General features: G+C 35.4%; 1 protein-coding gene and 1 non-coding gene across 2 annotated transcripts in view; one reads left to right on the top strand and one right to left on the bottom strand.

Moving 5' to 3' along the window:
* The window catches only part of LOC122896689 (interleukin-1 receptor accessory protein-like 1), a 320,014-nt gene that overhangs the window by 46,435 nt on the left and 250,563 nt on the right, over positions 1 to 23,016 (top strand). The gene's annotated exons all lie outside the window — the stretch shown is intronic.
* Positions 88 to 165, bottom strand: LOC122897864. The gene has a single exon (XR_006382694.1). It is a non-coding gene; the product is annotated as a small nucleolar RNA U2-19 (small nucleolar RNA).

Below are 23,016 nucleotides of genomic sequence, written 5' to 3'. Positions count from 1 at the left end.
GATAAATACACATGCATACACATACAGACTCACATTCATGCACTCACAGTCCCAAACATAAGCCTTATTGTTTTAAATTATTTTACTTCTCAGAATGATGAAGATCATGCAACAGGTAGCCTGGCAGATGTTCTAATGCTCAGATTTTGATCTCCATCAGTAAGAAACATATCTCAGAGAATTAAACATTTTAAAATCTAAAGGATTAAACTAAATTCATTTAGAACCTCCACTATGTCCTCTATGTGGCTATGACTTTTGTCTCTTGTTGCCTTGAAGCTGAGCATAAAAGAGCAAATAGTGGCCTCTCTCTAGTCCAAAGAGACTAGAAAAACGATCACACAACTACCAATTTTTGCTTTGTTGTAAAGAAAATATTTCCATTCTAGAACAGAAAATGAGTAAAAATAATCTAAGACTCTTTAACGACTACACTAATGTCTTCTGTATTTCTGAAACAAAGAAATAGCTAAGATACAATTTATACAACCTCAGGCCTGAAGAACTGTGTCCTGTGTGCTAAGATCAGGGCATCTTTCTGCTGCCACCTCTCCTGTCTCAAAACTATTCTCCATATTGTGAAAGACAGATTCTTAAAAACCTTCAGTAACTCACTCTACATTACTCAAAGGATAAACCCAAATCCTTAGTTGGTTTGTCAACCCATCAATCATTAGTCCTCACTCACCTCGCACCCCTCCCTCTCATCATCCATCTATGTGTTGCATGCTTCTTTATCATCCAGCCAAACTAAGTTTTCTCGATTATATACCTAGGAGTATTCCTTCTGCCCAGATCACTGTCTACCCTCACCATAGACATTCACTTAATTAACTCCAGTGCATTCTTCAGGTCTAATGTATACCTTCCAGATGAAGTCTTTATTTAGTCCTCAAAATAAGTGGCTCCCCTTTTTGTGTTCTCATGGTGTCAAGGCATGTCTGCTTCATAAGCTTTTATAGTCATATATTTCAAGTAGTGTTTCTCAGATGTTTGGTGTGCATACGAATTAAAAGGAGATCTTGTAAAAATGCCAGTTCTGAGTCATGGTTAAGCCAATGCTGCAGTCCCCAGAGCACATACCGAGTAGCAAGGACATAGAGTCTGTGTGCCTCTCTGGACCTGAGGACAGGATCCTCAGAGCCTGACACACAGCAGGCCCTAAATTCACAGCCACTGAATGAATTTCAAATGTGATAGAATCTTGACAATATAACATTTTCATTTTAAAATACAAGCAGTGCTTACAAATAACCATTTGAGAAGAACTTTGTTAACTTCCTTCCCTCCTTCTGTATCTTGGTATTTCCATCTGTTCTTTCTGTCTCTTTGCCTCAAAGTTCACTGGTATCTGGAATTTCTACCCAATCCCTTCCTTTTCCTCTATTCCTTTTACACCCTGGAGGCATTTTCAATGATAGCACTTCTGAAAATAAAAAGCAAAGGAAGCCAGGGAAGAGAGATGAAGAAAAATGAACCCCTGTTCTCTTCTTCAGATATCAGTTGAGTTACTTTGTTGTTTCTCCAAATCTAACCTCCTTGGACCTAATCAGACTATTTATCAAAGAATCCCAAACATATACCTAGACCCCACTTTAGTGTTATAATGCTCAAAACTGTTGACTGTATGTTCCTCAGAAATGGAAATGAACCTTGTATCAGTCATTTATTTACACTTTGTCTTTTAGCATCTAAGTAAATATTTGACTGTGTTTTAAGTCATATCTTTAAGTGCATACTTATCTAGGGCTTGAGGGAGATACACACTTAGTCATTTTGTTTCAAATATTTTCAGTTGGATATATTGTGAACATGGAATAGTGAAAATACCACAAGCTCCCTGTCATCCCCTTACCACCCATATGTTCAACCCTTATCTCAAACACGAAAAGTAGGCGATGTTGAGAGCAGTCACTGTAGCAAAAGAGGAAAGCAGTGAGAACATTTTATGAGTTATTAATTCTCCTACCAGGTGGATAGTCTTTTGGGAGTACAGGCACTGCCCTTCTCCATTAGGAATAGATATGTTTCCAAGCAGACAAAAACCAACAAGAAAAACATTGTGTTTTGGAGATACTGTGTACTCAGAAACCTCAGACATCTGTGGTTTTAGGAAACCACAGATAGACTTTTCTACTAGGACATACAACTCTATTGGGCTTCAAGTATATTTAATGTCCAAAGGAACAATATGTGGAAGAAGGTTAATTAATCTGGATTTCTATATAAAATTTATGGTATGACTTACAGAGTTCTCACTCGCTCTCTCGCTCTGTATGTGTGTGTGTGTGTGTGTGTGTGTATGTGTGTGTGTATAAGATATAGTGTATATCTATATATTAAGTAAAATGTGTATTTGTATATATATCTAATTCATACCTTACATGTTTGCATTTCATGTATATGTGCATATGTATATACTCTATATTTTCATTTCTTCACAACTAAGGCTTGAAAGAGATCGGAAGAGAAACTCTTGATAAATGCATAGATTTGTTCTCTAACAAGATGTTAGACATAAATTTCTACTAAAAATGCCTTCCCTGAATATAAAGAAAATAGAACAATTATACTAGGGTATGAATTCTAGCAAATTAAATATCTGCATGATCTATGTTTCTAATTATCTGACAGAGTGCTATTAATAACTTTTCTGGAAGCCACAAACACAGCAGTAGCACATAATTATGATGCAGTCTTAAAATATAACACAATGCACTTTTTCTATGGCCTTCAAGATCACATTGGCAGCAGAGCCTACCATAATGAACTGTCCTGTAGCCTTGGGATGCTGTTTTCAGCAATTTTGCATTTGAGTATTCAGATTTTACAGTGTGTGAAGTCTGACTTGAATGTACTTCTCCACAGTAACTTCAAAATATTCACATTTTGCTCTTCTCAATTTAAGGCCATATTAATTTTTAAAAAGCATATAGATTATTGCAAATAAATAGCTATCATGAGCTAAAAACTAAATACAACCCCACGAGCCTTCAAGATATGCTAATGATTATTTTGTCCAGTAGATTTAATTTTGCTGCAGCACACACATAAAAGAAAAGGTACTTCACACTTCCCATGGTTCTCAGTGGTAAAGATATTAAAGATATCAGCCCATAATTACCAGCACACAATTATTCACTTATCTACTTGCAATCAAGAAAATATCATTCCTTGTCCTTTGGTACTTTGTTTCACATCAGGTAAGCATATGTCAAAAGCATTAATAAAATTATAAATTACACATTTGATTATTCAATAGAAAATCTCTTAAACACTCTCAAATTCTCTGCAATTTTCTTTCTTTTACAAATGTTACACCCCTTTTGCTATTTTTATCTTAATTAGAAAGAGTAGTTGGGGCACGTGGGTGGCTCAGTCAGTTAAGCGTCTGATTTCAGCTCAGGTCATGATCTCAGGGCCATGAGATCAAGTCCCAAGTCAGGCTCCCTGCTCAATATGGAGCCTGCCTGAGATTCTCTCTCCCTTTACCTCTGCACCACCCTGCTCATCCCACCGCTTAAAATAGCTCTAATCTTCTGTTTTGGTGGAGTTGAGTTCTGTCTCTCTCCCCTAATGCAATTGCCTATCATAAACTCTTCCTTGCCTGTTTAATTCTGTCTGGGACAGTTTTTCTAGGAAATTATTTAGACCTCAAGCTTATGGGAAAGGAATCTGGATCAATGTAAATAAATTTTTTAAAGATTTTATTTTTTTTAAGATTTTTTTAATGAATATTCTAAGACATAGAAATACCTTATCTACCTGCAATACTAGGCCTTAACTTTTTAAGCCACACTGCAGTTTTTGCCTACTTTTGTCATATATGGTGAAAATATTCATAAAATATCATAAGCCTTCTATTCTTTCTCAAAAAAAACTTCATTTCTCAAAGTGAAAATAGTTGTGTGTGTGTGTGAGATTAAGCAAAACTGTACATGTGGAAAATTCAAACACTAGAAACTATAGTTTAAAGCAAGATGTTTCCCATCCTTTTTAGAAAGGATCAGATTTTAACCACCACCTCCCCCCATGAGATTTTAAAACCATGGATATGTAGTATATCTGTTTATATATGGTGGCTTTTGGAATAACATAAACTATTGTAATAGCCAGGATTTGTTTGGCCCTCAGGAACTAATTTCTGCACTCATGGAATGATAGTGCCCACTGAAACTAAATAGATTAAAGCACAAAATAAAAATCACCTAAAATCCCACACCACAGAGGTGACTATTATTTACATTTAGACAAATATCCTTTCATATATCTTGCTAACAATATTTTATATGCTTTCTTTTATCCATTCATATACTTTAATAACATAATATAGGCATATTTCCATATTAATATAAATAGACATCATCCTTTTTTAAGTATATACCTTAATTTCTTTAATTAATTAATTCAATTTCCTGTAACATAACTTCTTTTTCTATTTTGTATTTTAAATATGCTATGATGAATATCCTGTCATTTCATATTTGCACATTTGATGTGATTTTTTTGTAGAAAATTTCATATGATAACTTTACGTAGAAAAATATAAATACAAGGCAAACAAAACACACACATGATACCAGGATGCCTAAATCAACCAAACTACTATGAAAGTGTGTAAAGATAACTTATCCTTATAATGTATCCTAGGTTTACAGCATTCCTTTAATTTGGGCATAATAAATTAGATGGTTGCAGAAAATAAGACTAGAATTATATGTAGAACTTGCATTATATATATCATAAGGAAATAGTAGATAAATGCTTTATATTTAAAGACAGAATATATTGTCTTCCTCATATAGTAAACTATTGTTATACCACTCCTCCTTCCAAAAAAATTACCCCAAATTGTTATTTGGGTCAGGGAACACATCTATCTATAACATTTATTTGTAAAAATTCAGACTTTGTTTCTCTCCATATGTAACTGTACGAAAATAGGCTGTCTATCATGTAAGGTAAGTAATTGAATTTCTAATTTTCTAAGCTCACAGTTTTATGTGTATACATATCTTCCATTTGCCAGTTTTAAACTTAAATATATACTTCCATTTTGTAAAATTAAAATAACACTTGGAGAAGACATAAGCTACAGAATGCAAATGGGGAGTTCTTTTGTGCTTTTCTTGTGTAGTGTTTTCTCACTTTTCACCTTGTTATCTATAAAACATGGAAGTGCCTGATGTGATATCATTAGAAATAATTTCTTGAAGTATAATTTCTGGATAAAAAGTCATGTCTATTTAATTTTTTAAATAAGATTTCCAAACTCTTTTCCAAAAAATCTTTACCAATTTATATTCCTTCATATTTTGCATGAGGAAACCTATTTACAATACTGAGTATTACCATTTGTTTTTTAATCTTGGAAAAATTTATGAAGACAAAGTGAACCCCCAGTATTCTTAATAACTAATTGAATTGAGCTTTTCAGTGAGAATATTGACTATCTGTATTTTTAAAAGATGCATTTATTTATTTGAGAGAGAGAGAGAGAAATAGGGAGGAGAGGGGCAGAGGGAGAAGGGGAGGCAGGAGAGAAACAGACTCCCCACTGAGCTGGGAGCCTGATGCAGGGCTCCATCTCATGACTGTGAGATCATGACCCGAGCTGAAACCAAGATTCAGACACTCAACCAACTGGGCCACCCAGGCGCCCCAACTGTTAGTACTGAAGAGATTTCCCTGATCTTGTAACATTCAGCAGATTTTTATTTTCTTTTTCATTCCTTATTAAACATATCATCCAGGATATAATCACCATTTGTAATAATTTAAATATTTGACATTTGTAATTATTATTACATTTGTAATAATGTAATAGTATTTTTACAGTGGTGATTGTGGAAACTCTGTAGGGCTCTGTGCCCTTTCATTTCACAAATGATTCTGCTTCCTTCTATATTTACTCTTATGTATATATGAAGTCTATGATGACCATAGATACATTAATGTATGTGAGTTTATTTTTCATATGTGTTATGATTCTTAAAATATATTTTATAATAATTTTATGGGAAGTGTTCAGAAAATGGTATTTAAAGTAACTGCAGATCTTTCATTATCACAAGTAAGATAATTTTTTTTTATATTTAAGGAGAACTCAAACATTCTAATATATTTTTTCATACTGAAACTTAGAGATTTCTCAATTCCTTTCACTCCCTAATCACTTTTCTTCTATAGACTTTGAACTGACATATTTAATTTTTTCACTGTTATCTCTATATCATATTAATATGTACATTCCTGTGGTTCTAGTTAGGCTCCTTTAAATTATTTTTAGGGGCTGGTCATGTGAAGCAGTACCTATTTTCATAGTGGGCACATTTTTTTGTGCCAACTATTACCCATTTCTCCAAATTTATTCATGACAGTTACTGATACAGTTTAATTCTCTGCTCATGTAAATTCTGATGTTTCCCCAACATTTTGTGTATAATAGTCCATATCTGGAAAGAAAAATGGAAGTCCATAATTGTCCTTTGGTTTTAATGACTTTTTTTTTTGAGAATTATCTTTGTAATATGATGGTATTTCATTAAACCTTACAGGGAGTGGAGTACTGCTGCGTGCTATACCATAGATAAACCTTAAAAACATGCCAAGTGAAAAAAGGAAGTCATGAAAGACCAGCTGTTGAATGATGCCATTAATATGAAATATCCAGAATTGGCAAATCCATAGAGACAGAAAATTGGTTAGTGGTTGCCAGGAAATGGTGGGTAGGGGAAGATTTGAGAGATACTCATTAATTATTATTTTAATTTATATGTTGGGTCCATGAATGCATTTGAACTTTTACTCAGAATCACATAACATAAAATTCACTATTTTAACCAGATTATAGTATAATTTAGTGGATTTTAATATACATTAGTCCCCCTCTTATCCATTGGGGATACATTCCAATATATTACATGGATGTATAAAACTGTGGATAGTACCAAACCTTATATATACTGTTTCTTCCTATAAATACATACCTTTGATAAAGTTTAATTTATAATGGAGGCACAGCATAAGATTAACAATAATAATAGGAAAAATATAATAATAATACACTGTAATAAAGGAATGTGTATCATCTCTCAAAATATACTGTAGTCACGCTTCATCTTGTGATGATGTGAGATAACGAAATGCCTACGTGAGGAGTTGAAGTGAGGTGGCTGATATAAGCACTGTGATGTAGCATTATTCTACTAGTGACCTTCTGACAATATGTCAGGAAAATCAACTGCTTCCAGAACACACATGACCAGGGGTAACTGAGAATGTGGGTAAAAGAGACCCCCAAAAATGAAACTGCAGAGAAGAGGTTGGGAGAAGGAAACGACTGTATTCACAATGTCATGCAAATATAATCATTGTCAAATTCCAGAACATATCCATTACTTCAAAAATAAACCCCATACCTCCCAATTCCATCCTACTCCTATTTTCTGCCAATCACTAGTCTACTTCCTGCCTGATGGATTTGTCTATTCAAATAGAATCATAGAAGAGGTGGTCTTTTGTGACTGCCTTCTTTCATTTAGCATGTTTTTTTAACTTATTTTTTAATTAACATATAATGTATTATTTGCCCCAAGGGTACAGGTCTGTGAATCATCAGGCTTACACATTTAACAGCACTCACCATAGCACATACCCAGGTCCCTAACCCGGCCACCCTATTCCTACCCTTCCCACCCCCAGCAACCCTCAGTTTGTTTTGTGAGATTAACAGTCTCTTCTGGTTTGTCTCCCTCCTGATCCTATCTTGTTTCATTTTTTCATTCCCTACTCCCCAAACCCCCCCACTTTTGCTCTCAAATTCCTCATATCAGAGAGATCATATGATAGTCATCTTTCTCTGATTGACTTACTTCAGTCAGCGTAATACCTTCTAGTTCCATCCACATCATTGCAAATGGCAAGACTTCATTTCTATTGATTGCTGCATAGTATTATTCCATTGTATATATAGCACATCTTCTTTTTCCATTCATCTGTTGAAGAACATCTAGATTCTATCAATAGTATGTCTATTTGTACATTGCTCCATAAATGTTTGGGTGCACATACCCCTTTGGATCACTGCATTTATATCTTTAGGGTAAATACCCAATAGTGCAATTGCTAGGTCTTAGGGTAGCTTTAATTTCAAATTTTTGAGGAACCTCCATGCTGTTTTTTTTTCCATGCTGTTTTTTAGAGTGGTGGTTGCTCCAGCTTGCATTCCCACCAACAGTGTAGGAAGGTTCCCCTTTTTCCACATCCTTGCCAACATCTGTCATGTCCTGACTTGTTGATTTTAGCCATTCTGACTGGTGTGAGGTGGTATCTCATTGTGGTTTTGATTTGTATTTCCCTGATGCCAAGGGATGTGGAGCATTTTCTCATGTGTCTGTTGGTCATCTTGATGCCTTCTTTGTATAAATGTCTGTTCATGTCCTTTGCCCATTTCTTTATTGGATTATTTGTTCTTTGGGTGTTGAGTTTGGTAAGTTTCTTTTAGATTTTGGATACTAGCCCTTTATCTGATATGTAATTTGCAAATATCATCTCCCATTCTGTCAGTTGTCTTTTGGTTTTGCTGACTGTTTCCTTTGCTGGGCAAAAGCTTTTGATCTTGATGAAGTCCCAATAGTTCATTTTTGCCCTTGCTTTCCTTGCCTTTGGAAAGTTTCTAGAAAGAAGTTGTCATGGCTGAAGTGAAAGAGGTTGTTGCCTGTGTTCTCCTCAAAAATTTTGATGGATTCCTTTCTCACATTGAGGTCTTTCATCCATTTTGAGACTATTTTGGTGTGTGGTGTAAGGAAATGGTCCAGTTTCATTTTTTTCTGCTTGTGGCTGCCCAATTCTCCCAACAACATTTATTGAAGAGACTGTCTTTTTTCCACTGGACATTCCTTCCTGCTTTGTCAAAGATTAGTTGTCCATAGAGTTGAGGGTCTATTTTTGGGCTCTCTATTCTGTTCCATTGATCTATGTGTCTGTTTTTGTGCCAATACCATACTGTCTTGAGGATGACAGCTTTGTAGTAGAGCATGAAGTCTGGAAATGTTATGCCACCAACTTTGGCTTCCTTTTTCAACATTCCTCTGGCTATTCGAGGTCTTTTCTGGTTCCATATAAATTTTAGGATTATTTGATCCATTTCTTTGAAAAAAAATTGATGGTATTTTCATAGGAATTGTATTAAACATGTAGGTTGCTTTAGGTAGCATAACAATATTTGTTCTTCCAATCCAAGAACATGGAACGTTTTTCCACTTTTTTTGTGTCTTCCTTAATTTCTTTCATGAGTACTTTATAGTTTTCTGAGTACAGATCATTTGCCTCTTTGGTTAGGTTTATTCCTAGGTATCCTGGGTGCAGTTGTAAATGGGAACAGCTCCTTAATTTCTTCTGTCTTGCTTCTTCTATCTTGCTGTTGGTTTGTAGAAAGGCAACTGATTTCTGTGCATTGAGTTTATAATCTGACACTTTAGTCAATTCCTGTATAAGTTCTAGCAGATTTTGAGAAGAGTGATAGTTTGACTTCTTCATTGCTGATTTGGATGCCTTTAATTTCTCTCTGTTGTTTTCATTGCTGAAGCTAGGACTTCTAGTACTATGTTGAATAGCAGTGGTGATAGTCGATATCCCTGCCATGTTCCTGACCTTAGAGGAAAAGCTCTCAGTTTTTCTCCATTGAGAATGATATTTGCTGTGGGTTTTTCATAGATGGATATGATGATATTGAAGTATGTACTTTCAATCCCTACACTTTGAAAGGTTTTGATCAAGGAAGGATGCTGTACTTTGTCAAATGCTTTTTCAGCATCTACTGAGAGTGTCATATGGTTCTAGTTCTTTCTTTTACTAATGTATTGTATCACATTGATTGATTGGTGAATGTTGAACCAACCTTGCAGCCCAGGAATAAATCCCACTTGGTCATGGTGAATAATCCTTTTAATGTACCTTTGGATCGTATTGGCTAGTATTTTGGTGAGAATTTTTGCATCTGTATTCATCAAGGTTTATTGGTCTGTAATTGTCTTTTTTGATGGGGTCTTTGTCTTGTTTTTGGATCAAGGTAATGCTGGCCTCATAAAGTGAGTTTGGAAGTTTCCTTCCATATCTCTTTTTTGGAACAGTGTCAGGAGAGTAGGTATTAGTTCTTCTTTAAATGTTTGGTAGAATTCCCCTGGGAAGCCGTCTGGCCCTGGGCTCTTGTTTTTTGGGAGATTTTTGATGACTGCTTCAATCTCCTTACTGGTTATGGGTCTGTCCATGTTTTCTATTTCTTCCTAGTTCAATTTTGGTAGTTTATAGTCTCTAGGAATGCTTTCATTTCTTCCAGATTGTCAAATTTGCTGGTGTATAGTTGCTCATAATATGTTCTTATATTTATATTTCTTTGGTGTTTATTGTGATTTCTCCTCTTTAATTCATGATTTTATTAATTTGAGTTCTCTCTCTTTTCTTTTTGATAAGTCTGGCCAGGGGGTTATCAATCTTATTTATTCTTTCAAAGAACCAGCTCCTAGTTTCGTTTTGACAGTTTTATTGCACTTTCCATAGAACACTGATTTTCTCAGTCACTTTTCTGTTTAGTGCTTTCTCTCTACTATTCTTTGGGTTTCTATTTCATTGATTTCTGCTCTCGTCTTTATTATTTCTCTTCTCCTGCTGGGTTCAGGCTTTCTTTGCTGTTCTTTCTTTAGCTCCTATAGGTGTAGGGTTAGGTTGTATACTTGAGATCTTTCTTGTTTCCTGAGAAAGGCTTATATCACTATAAACTTTCCTCTCAGGACTGCCTTTGCTGCTTCCCCCAGATTTTGAACAGTTGTGTTTTCATTTTTTTTCAATGAATTTTTTCAAATCTTCTTTAATTTCCTGGTTAACCCATTCATTCTTTAGTAGGATACTCTTTAGCCTCCATGTATTTGAGTTTTTTACAACTTTTCTCCTGTGATTGAATTCTAGCTTCAGAGCATTGTGGTCTGAAAATATGCAGGGAATGATCCCAGTCTTTTGGTACTCATTGAGACCTGATTTGTGACCCAGGATGTGATCTATTCTGGAGAATGTTCCATGTGCACTAGAGAAGAATGTGTATTCTGTTGCTTTGGGATGGAATGTTCTGAATATATCTGTGATGTCCATCTGGCCCAGTGTGTCATTTAAGGCCTTTATTTCCTTGTTGATCTTTAGCTTTGATGATCTGTCCATTTCAGTGAGGGAGGTGTTAAAGTCCCCTACTATTATTGCATTATTGTCGACGTTTTTCTTTGATTTTGTTATTAATTGGTTTGTATAGTTGGCTGCTCTCATGTTAGGGTCCTGGATATTTAAAATTGTTAGATCTTCTTGTTGGACAGCCCCTTTGAGTATGATATAGTGTCCTTCCTGATATCTTATTTTGGTCTTTGGTGTAAAATCTAATTTATCTGATATAAAGATTGCCATCCCAGGTTTCTTTTGATGTCCATTAGCATGGTGAATTGTTTTCGACCCCATCAGCTTAAATCTGGAGGGGTCTTTAAGTCTAAAATGAGTTTCTTCTAGACAGCATATTGATGGGTTTTGGTTTTTTAACCATTCTGATACACTGTGTCTTTTGATTGGGGCATTTATCCCATTTACATTCAGGGTAAGTATTGAAAGATATGCATTTAGTGCTATTGTATTGCCTTTAAGGTGACTGTTACTATATATTGCCACTGTTCCTTTCTGGTCTACTAGTTTGGGGCTCTCTCTTTGCTTAGAGGACCCTTTCAATATTTCCTGTAGGGCTGGTTTGGTGTTTATACATTCTATTAATTTTTGATTATCCTGGAAACATTTTAAAACTCTCCTTCTATTTTCAATGGCAGCCTAATTGGATATACTATTCCTGGCTGTATAGTTTTCTCATTTAGTGTTCTGAATATATCATGCCAGTTTTTTCTGTCCTGCCAGGTCTCTGTGGATAGGTATGCTGCCAGTCTAATATTTCTACCATTGTATCTTAGAGACCTCTTGTCCCAAGCTGCTTTTAGGATTTTCTGTTACTGAGATGTGTAAGTTTTATTATTAGATGATGGGGTGTGGAGCTGTTTTTGTTGATTTTGAGTGGAGTTCTCTGTGACTCCTGGATTTTGATGCTTGTTCCCTTTGCCATTTTAGGGAAATTCTCTACAATAATTCACACCGATATACCTTTTGTCCCCCTCTTTTTCTTCTGGAATCCCAATTATTCTAATATTGTTTCATCTAATGGTATTGCTTATCTCTCAAATTCTCCCCTCTTGGTCCAGTAGTTGTATGTCTCTCTTTTGCTCAGCTTCTTTATTCTCCATCATTTGGTTTTCTATGTCACTAATTCTCTCTTCTGCCTCATCTATCCTAGCAGTAAGAGCCTCCATTTTTTATTGCACCTCATTAATCACTTTTTTGATTTCAGCTTCATTAGATTTTAGTTATTTTATTTCTCCAGAAAAGGTTTCTATTTCTCCAGACAGGGTTTCTCTAATATTTTCCATGCCTTTTTTGAGCCCACCTAGCACCTTGAGAATTGTCATTCTGAACTCCAGATCTGACATTTTACCAATAGCCATATTGATTAGGTCCCTAGCCTTCAGTACTGCCTCTTATTCTTTTTTTTTTTTTTTTTTTGGTGAGTTTTTCCACCTTGTCATTTTATCCAGATAAGAATATATGGACAAGGGAATAAAATACTAAAAAGGTGGCAAAGACCCCAGAAAAATGTACATTAACCAAATCAGAAGAGACCCCAAATCAATGGGAGAGGAAAGGGGATAAAAAGAAGTTTTAAAGGTTTAAAAAGTATACATATATATATTCGGCTGGTGAACAGAACAGAGCTACCACTTGATTTTGGGTGTATTTTGGTCTCTTAAAAGAAACTACCACCTATTATTTTTTAAAGAAAGAAAAACTTATATATATACAAAAATAAGGGTAAATACAAAGAAGAAATGGAATACGACTGTAAGGATCTAAATTTTTAAAAAATTCTAAAAAAAAGGAATTGATAAACTAAGCTGGTTGGAAAAAGAAAGAAAAGAAAGTGGAGAGAATTTTCTCAGGCTGGAAACTAGAACAAAGCCCTGTGCTGGATTTATGGTATATTTTGATCTATTAGAAGTAATTGTATCCCAAAAAATTTTTAGAAGAAAAAACACTTTATGTATACAAAAAACAAAGTTAGAGACAATGAAATATAAAATATGACTATAATTATGAAGGTTTAAAAATATTTTTTAGAAAGTTATTGTTAAGCTAAACTAGTTAAAAAACGTTAAAAGAGGAAAGAGGAAAATTTAGAAAAAATTAGAATAAGAAAAAATAAAACTAAAAAAAAACTTAACTAACTTTGCAAGACTAAAGAATTATGGGGAGAAAGGCATTAATTCCAAGGTTTACTTTCTCCTCCTCTGAAATTCCGCTGTTCTCCTTGATTCATTGAGCTTGGTCTTCGCTGGATGTTCTTGACGATCTTCTGGTGAAGGGGCCTGTTGCAGTGTTTCTCAGATGTCTTTGCCCAAGGCATAATTGTGCCACCTTTGCCAGGGGTTGGGCTAAATAATCTGCTCAGGTTCACTCTCGGGAGCTTTTGTTCCCTGAACACTTTCTGTAGAGCTCTGAAGGACATGAATGTAAATGGCGGCCTTCCAATCTCTGGCCCAGAGGAGCCGGGAGCTTGGGGCCCCACTCCTCAGTGTGCCCTAAGAGAAAGGCTGTCAGTCACTCCTGTCTCCCTGGTCTCTGGCAGTGCTCCAAGCTCACCCAGCCTGTGACCAAGCATTTCTTTCTCTGGCACACAGTCCCATTCAGTCTCCAAACCCAGCAGATCCCTGCTTCCAGAGAAGGAAGGTGAGTCTCCCTGGATCTGCCACTTGTGGGTTGTCTGCTCAACGAGCAGTAGCCTGACTGTGTCATGGATCAGAGTTTAAGGTAACCCCAAGCTGAGAGCTCCCTCTTCAGCTCCGTCTCTGTAGCCAGCTCCCCCACTCTAATACCTGAGAGCTCTGCTACACTCAGACACCCACGATCCTTCTATGACCCCACGGGACCTGAGACCACACTGTCTCCATGAGGGCTCCACCTCCACTTAGCCTCTGGAGCGATGTCCTTCAGTGGAGCAGATTTTTAAAAGTTCTGATTTTATGCTCCATTGCTCCACTGCTTACCAGGGGCCAGCCCCTCCCACCGTGGTCTATCTTTCCATCACTTTGGATTCACTTCTCTGCACCTCCCACCTTTCAGGAAGTGGTTGATTTTATGTTTCTAGAATTGTTGCTCTTTCTCTCTTTGATTTCCTGTTGGGATTGTAGGTGTTCGGAATGGTTTGTTAACTATCTAGCTGAACTCCTTCAACCTGATGTCATCTCTGTCTGTTACTCCTCCACCATCTTGACTCCTCCCTCTTATTATCTTTTTGATGTTTGCAGGATTTGTAGTAATTGTGATTTTTTCATTCTTAATATTAATTTTGTCTGTCTTCTTTTGCATTTTTCAGTCTTGCTAGAGGTTTGACAGTTTTATTGCACTTTCCATAGAACACTGATTTTCTCAGTCACTTTTCTGTTTCAATTTCTTTGATATTTGTTTTTGTCTTTATTGTTTTCTTCTTTCAGCTTGCTTCAGGTTTATTTTGGTATTTTTCTAGATTCTTCAGGCAGGAACTTATATTATGATTTGGGATTTATCCTCTTTTCTAACATATGCATTTAGTGCTTTCAGATTTCCTCTTAAAACTGGTTTGGCTTCATCCCATAAATTTTTACAGGTTGTGTTTCCATTTTTATTTAGTTCAATGGATCTTTAAAAGTTTTTATTTAAATTCCAGTTATTTAACATATAGCATGATATTAATTTCAGATGTACAATATAGTGATTCAACACTTCCATACATCACTCTCTGTTCATCACAACAGTTGCACTCCTTAATACCCATCACCTATTTAACCCATACCCCTCTCTGCTTCAATGTATTTTTGATACTCATTGAGACTCCTTATTTGATCTTTGGATTATTTAGTAGTGTATTGTGTAGTTTCCAAATGTTAAGAGATTTTCCTTTGTCTTTCTGTTACTTGTTTTTAGGTTGTTTCCATGGTGGTCAGAGAACACACTTTGTATGACTTCAGTTCTTTTAAATTTGCCAATGTTTGTCTTATGTTTCAAGATATGGTCAATATTGATATATGTCTATGGGAACTTAAGAAGAATAGGTTTTCTCCTGGCAATTCACAGACCTGTACCCCTGGGTCTAACAATACATTTTATGTTAATTAAAAAATTTATTAAATTTAAAAATTTAAGAAAAAGAATAGGTTTTCTGATGCTCTGTGTGAATTATTCTATAGTTGATGAGTACATGCCATTGATTGATGATGCTCTACCAAGTCAGTAGATTTAAATATCTAGTTCTTGAAGAATATGACCCTATAGTTGGTTCTTAGTAAGGGTTTGTTGGATTTCATAGACCTGCTGTACTAGTACACTTATTCTGTCATCTGTTTTCATCTGCTAAAATTTCCAAGACAAAGGCAAATAGCTGAAAATGGCACCCTGCCGTGGAATTTGACTAGGCAGGCTACAGTGATAATGCTGTATAACAACCCAAAAGCTCAGTTTGCCACACCAATTACTTATTTCATTGTCAGAGGTCTACAGCTTGGCTGTATTTTAACTGATCTTGTCTGTTCTTGCTTGAGCTTTACTGAATTATGCTGAATTCAAGGTTTCGGGATGGATTCAAGTTATTTCTTATATATTAATTTTGAGATCCATGCTGAAGGAACAGTAGCTCTCTAGAGTATATTATTTGCATGGCAAAGGGTGGAAGCTCCGGAGAACTGGCAGAAATCTGGACTACCTCTCAAAGGTTCAGCTAATAATAAGCACAGTGCCACTTTCATCCATCTTCTCTTGTTCAGAGGAAGTCACATCAATGACTAAAGCAATTGTGTTAAAAGGAGATATTCCTCCTACTCCAGGAGGAAGCACCACAAAACCATAGAGCAAAATATACAGATGAATAATCCTATTACAGTATGGGAGTGAAGAATTGGAAGCAATGCTCCAAAATACCTATGACTTACTTTCTGAATCTGTATTATTTACTGTTTTACATAGGGGTCAGAAGAATGAAAGCCCTTCACATGAAAATGTGGGGAATCTTTTTAAATTATGGGAGACATCCCCTTGACATACAATTAAGTCTTACAGATTGTGTTTTGGAGAATTTGAATAAAATAGCTTTTGTAAACTAATGAGAAAGTACATCAGAGTATACTTCATACTACCTCAAAAGCAGTTTATTTTTATTTTTTTAAAGGCAGTTTATTTTTAAATCCAGCCTATATTCTCTTATTCTTTTGGTTTGGAACTATAGGTAAGTATTTGGTTGGGAGGATTTTTGGAGAGAATCCTTTGTAAGCTTGCACCGCTAAGCTAGATACAATGACTTAAAATAGAGTTCATCTGTATCAGTTTGACGTGTGTGTGTGTGTGTGTGTGTGTGTGTGTGTGTGTGAAAACATTTGCACTTGGCCTTTGTTTTTGGAAAGCTTCAAAAGTTTTTTTTTTTTAAATGAATTAGAAATTTACAGACTATTTGGTATCTTTCAGTTGGTCATCACAGAATCCTATAGGATAATATATGTCCAGGGTTTTCCAGGTCACAATTTGCATTTTATTTGAAGAGACACAATTGTCATTAAAAATACAACAAAGAAAACTCTGGGGATAGAATTCTTAATTTAAATCCAGAATAGGCATGTAACACCTATTTCATGTACTTGCAGAGTGACAGAGAACTTTTCTTACCAGTGAAGAATAAAGGAAATGGTTTCTCGGAGTCTATTCAGGATACTAATTTGCTGCAGCTGAGGTAGGAGTTTTAATGAAATGGACATTTATTATCCAAGAATAGATCTGGGACCACCAACAAATTAACAGACAATTAAACACATAACAAGCCAGTGATGATTTGCAGTCAGTCCTTGTCAGATTGGTTTTAATTAAAACCTTTAACCCAGAAGACAGGGACCATCTCATTATCAGTATTCTTAGGTCAAGATCAAGCAAAATTTAGAGACATGTTTTAAAAGTATTTGTGTTTGCAGGCATTCATGTGAATATTTGAAACACAATTATGAGAACAAAATAAAGGCAGCAGAATTAGAATTCTATTAGAGCCTTTCTGGTATATGTCAAATAAAAAGAAACAAATTTTACTAGAAAATGAAGGAATGAAGGAAATATTTTAGAATATGCTTATTGCTCTTTGAATTTTATCAGTTGTATGAAAAAGACATCATTGAAATATTGGTATTAAACAGACTTTAAAGTTGCTATTTTTTCTTCTGTTTTCCCTTCTGTAATGATTTCTTATTCTTTGTAATATACAAATAGACAAAATGTAAAGAGTTCAGCACTGGATGTGATTGTGTGCTGTTGCTGCAGTTGATATATTCTTATCTAGTGATGTCTGCTTCATGGCTCTCCTTTCTCATCTTCTTTCACCGTTCATTTGCCTCATCTCCTTTTTTCCTTCATGATCATCTACTTTTACAGCTTTAGCAATGACCTTGTATTTCCTTCCAAAGAACAAATCCCATATGGTCAGCTACTTATTAGAAAGTTTCACTGGGACATCTCCATGTGGCCCCCAAATCTCCCCTCTTTTATTTCTCATTTTCTGTTTACTCTTCTCTTCCTTCATATTAAGCAACCCAAGTCACCTCATCATCTCTAAATTTGCCATCCGTTAATTCTGTCACCAGTGTCAGAAGTGTCCATTATTTTTTATACTTGCCTGTCCTTTAACTCCAAATCTCATTTGGTATCAGACCCAACTGAGAAAGAGAAATTGACATCTGTGACTGGTTTCCAGAGTGTTAACATTTTATTATTAATTATCTTAATGGTCCTAATTCTTTCCTGCTTCATGGTTGCACTGATCCCACCTGCTGATTCAAATACTTACTGCCTCATGCTTAAGCCAAAAAAGGAATGCACAGGACATATGGTCCTTGGCAGACATTTTATTTGATCTTGACGTCCTCTCCTCATGTTCCTCAACATGACTTTAAAATTCAGTAGTGTCTCAGAAAGTCGAAATCAGTACAGTCTCATTGGCACAGTATGAAATCTGTCTGCAATCTTGGCCTATATTATTGTATTATCATGTAGAACACTCTTGTCTACAGATAATTCCACTCTGCATATGTCATACAAGCCTCCATCAAAGAAATCTACCTGAAACACCCTTCCTGTGTCATTCTACCATTCCACATGAATGTAATCATCTGTATATGCTGGGATGCAGAAATGTGTGGGAAGTCCTGTTTAATTAGTTGGCATGATTATTACTTCATGAATTGTGTCTTAGAACTCATTGTTGCTAATTTTGGAGAGTCTTCAGGGATATGTTGGGAAGAATAGCTCTTTTCCTGAAAAGTAGAACCCTCCTGCCTGTATTTTGGGTGAAATTTTCTTTGCTTTGGTTCTTCAGACAAGTGATCCCACCTGCTTACTTTTACCCATAAAATTATCTGCAAATATTCCAGTTAGCTGATGACATCCATCATTTTATTTTAGTGTGAGAATGGACTCTTCTTCATCCAGTCCTTGTCATTCAGTGGGATTTCACTGAGAATGAAAGATAAACAAATGTTCTTAGTTTGGTATCTTACCTATTTTAACATTTTTATTTTGAAACAGTTTTCAACTTAGAAAAAACTTCTGAAAATAGCATAGAGAGTTCTTGTGTACCTTTTATCCACCTTCCCCAAATTTTAACAACTTACATAATCATAGTAAAATTATCAAAATCAAGAAATTGACATTTATTTAACACCATTAACGAATCTACAGATTAGTCCCATTTGGTAAAGTGTAATGTTCAACTTTTAGTGTATTGACTATATTTTTTCAGAGTTTCATTTCTACTTAATTTAAAACAAAGAGATAAAGGACTTAGATGTAGTGGTTGATCTTAATATTGATAAGTAAAATAATAAAAGACACTAATACAATTTCTTCATTTCATTCCCAATTTCAAAAAAAATTTACATGTTATGTTTCACTTATGTAATTAATATTTATCTTAGTTCACTCTTTGTATTATGAACAACCTCTACCCTTATGTAATCAAACATCTTTGGGGCTTTGTTTTTGACAACCTGAAGAGTAAGAACCTTTAGGAGAATCATACAGAAATCTGTGCACAGGGATCAAAGTGTAATGTGTCTTATTCAAAGTTGGACCTGGACCTAGAAAATTGTTAGGAACTAGGGGTCTCTGTCCGTATGTCCATCCCTGTCTCTCTCTTTCAGTCTCAGTGATCACAGGTTGTCTTACTCCACCCTCAAGAGGATTTTTTTTTCATTTCTCTGTATATATTTTGTGTTCTTCTCTCATTCACACCTTTTCTTCTCCTTACAAATGACCACATAATGGCCACCATAGTCAAAATAAATTATCATCTTTCAGCTCTGTTATTCATCATAACTTGAAAATTCCCCTTTCTGACTCTGTTTAAATTCAGATGAGAACTTTGCTAAATCCAGCTTGTTTTGGGTTAGAGGTTTGGGGGAGTCAGGCCACATATGTTGGCTGGTGTGTAGATGCTTCCTACCCCATTATTTTAAGTCCTTAAACCTTACTAAACCAAACTAACTTCTATATAACACCCAGCCTCCAAAATACAATAATCATTTGCTCACAGTTCTGTGGGGTCATCAGTTTGGGCTAGACTCTGCTAGGATGGTTTGTCTCTGCTTTGTGTGAGGTCATCTGGGCTTATTGCTATGTCTGGGACCTCAGGGGAGTGACTGAGCTTTTCTCCTTAAGTGCTTCTGCATGTCCAAGAGGCTAGCCCATCCTAATTCATATATTGACAACAGGTGTCCCAAGAGCAGCAAGACAATACAAGCACCAATACAAAGGTACTTTTCATATCTGTCCTTCTGTCACTTTTGCTAATATCTCATCAACCAAAACAAGTTATATAGCCAAGCCCAGGTACAAGGCATGGCGACATAGATGTTACCTCATGTTACAAGTTGTACCATTATGCTGGAAAGGGACATCATGCAGAGATGGAAGAATTTGTGGTGTTTTTATCTATCATACTCATCTTGGAAAATGGGTGTGAAGGTATAGAATATAACATTTAAGGACAAACGGAAACGTGAGGAAATATTTTCCCAGTCAGGTTTATGAATGGACAGCCCCAGAAAATGGTGCCATACTTCATTTATATTGATGATGTTTGTTTTATTAATTACAATGATCTCAACAAAAGAGTCATGAAATAGTTTGGGGGAAGTATATAAGTAAAAAATGCACAATCTATGTACAGTCAATCCTTTGGTTATAATCTAAGTAAGACTAGATAGCCCTGACTGTAAATCATGTTTCCTGATGCTATTCTGTAGTACAGGCAAATTAAAGACATATAACACTTCCTGGGGTAAAAGAACCCACATAGGAGAAAAAACAAAAAGACAAAAACACCATCACAATTAACACTAATTTGAGGCAGTACTGGCAAAAAAGATAATTTATTCCAGCTTTCCTTTTTTTATCGTTGCCCTCATGCATTGAAGCTGAAGCACATTTATTGGTTTAGCTTGAAGTTTGCACTGGTGCTGCCTGCTCCATGCTTTTATAGTGGGTAAACAGAAACAGTAAATCTCCAGGTGCTAATGTGTCACTGTATAAAAATAGACAATCCATTTATACCTAGTCATGTGAACCTCTGTTTTCTGGAATATTCTTGAGATATAAATGTTAGAATTGGACACATCCATGAAACAGAGTTCACTGTGAGGTCAACAGGATGTTATACCTCTCTTTGCACACTAAAAGGTACACCTTGGTTCTGAAAGGCTTAATAGACTATTATAAAGTGAACACTCCAATCTCCACTGTCTTAGATTCACTCTTAAGGAGAGAAGAGATCCCACTAGTGAGCAGAAAATCAATAGCTAACTTTCTGGGTCTGCATTAAGTTTTACTTACCGGTAGGATACCATTATCTCTTTTGGAACCCTGCTGGCTTAGCCATTAGCTGCCTTTCACAAACAGGGTCAGACCTTCACTACTTCTGAGCTAAAAGTTTTATGCATTATACATAAATGCCTTTGCTTTTAAAAATGGAATTACATCTACAAATGTGTTTGTTTATCATACAGTTAGCTGTTATCAAAGAAAACCTGCAATGAGGTAGACTATAATTGACCTCTACCCTATCCGTTTTATGGCTACATTTACATTATAGTCTCTATAAAATTATTGAAGTGGTTTCAAGTGTTTAATTTAGCTATTTAAGTTCATCTGAATGAGTCACTTTGCTTCCTGTCCTAGTTAGACATACGGGCCCTGGAAAAACAAGTGGCCTAAGGCTTAGAGTTTAAACCAAAGGATTGAAAGGGTTTGGTTTAAAAGGGGAAAATAAACATTTACTATGATATAATTCCTGTAATAAAGTTGCTGTTTTTCAAGTATAATTTATTAATTCCAAAATCAATTTTGAAACTACTTAAATATCTTAATAATTCCAATACACTAGTACTAAGAAAATAGTTTCAAATGAGAGAAGGTTGAACTAGAAATAACTACTGCTTAAGTACTACTTTTAATTCGAGATAATAGTTGAAAGCAGTAAAATTATCTGAAATTTATAATATAGTATCAAATGGTTCTTAAGATATATTTTTTGTCATAACTTTTTATTTAGAAAACTCTCTTTGAAATTTTGATCCCTCAGAACAAAGGCATAGCTTGAAAACCAAGCAAAAAGCAGTGTGGTTTAAATGTTGAAGAGTCATGAACCGTTAAAAGCCTCCCTAAGTGTGGCTTCATTTTATGTGTGTACTTCATTTTATTATATATGTGATTAGAAACACAGCAAGCAAACGACTTTGACAGGCATTTTAATACTTTTTTTAATGGGTCATGTAACATATTCTGACTCCTAATTTAGGTTATATCAGACAATACTTAGGTTATTCTGCTTAAAAAGTAAAAAAAAAAAAAATTAAGAGGTAAATAGTACTGGGGGGCCTGGGTAGCTCAGTCAGTGAACCATCTTCAGATCCTTGAGGTGCCTGGGTGGCTCAGTGGTTAAGCCACTGCCTTCTGTTCAGGTCATTATCTTGGAGTCCTGGGACTGAGCCCCATGAGAGGCTCCCTGCTCAGCAGGGTGTCGGCTTCTCCCTCTCTCTCTCTTCCCTCCCCTGCTCATGCTGTCCCTCTCTCAAATAAATAAATAAAGTCTTTTTTAAAAAAGAGTAAAGAGTACTAATAAGTGCTGTATTATTAATCATCTAAAACTAAGAAACAATTATAGTACTGATAATTCCCAAGACTTTATTAAACCATATATAACCTGGTGAAAGGAACAACTGATCTCATGTAACTGTTTTCTTTTTGTAAGACAGTACTTAGAAAGAATGCTTCTTAAGAGTTAACAGTGCACCTGACAGTCCACAGCAGTGAACATACTAATAATCATTTAGCAACATACAAGTAGTTATACATGGAGTATGCTCTCAGAGAATATAATATTGCCATTTTCACAAAAGTGAATACCAAGTGTCATTTGAAATGGTCTCAGAACATTTAAACCAGTGATACAGTGGAGCCAACTTGTACCAACTCACAACAGCTTAACAAATACTACAAATCACACTCCTCTCTGCCACAAAACTGTTGTTAAACATCCATCAGCACACCACTGAATTTTAAACTGTATGGTTTTAAAACAGATTTTACATGATGAAAATTGGAATGAATACTCACCTTTTAATTGTTCTTATCGTGGACCCTCAGCTTCCTAAGTTATAAAAATCAACTGAGCATTTAAAAAAACCCATTTATCCTGAAAACCATGATCCACATGCACTTACACATTTTTCCTATTATATCAAACTCTATTGTCTTGTTAGAGTCTCCATTTATGTACATGTGGTTTGAATATCTAGTGGAGACCTTCTTACTCTTCCAAAGAGAGAC

This window comes from Neovison vison, chromosome X (assembly GCF_020171115.1).
Source record: "Neovison vison isolate M4711 chromosome X, ASM_NN_V1, whole genome shotgun sequence".
NCBI lineage: Eukaryota > Metazoa > Chordata > Mammalia > Carnivora > Mustelidae > Neogale > Neogale vison.
The sequence above is the reverse complement of the archived record's forward strand: the minus strand, read 5'-3'. Positions and strand labels throughout refer to the sequence as shown.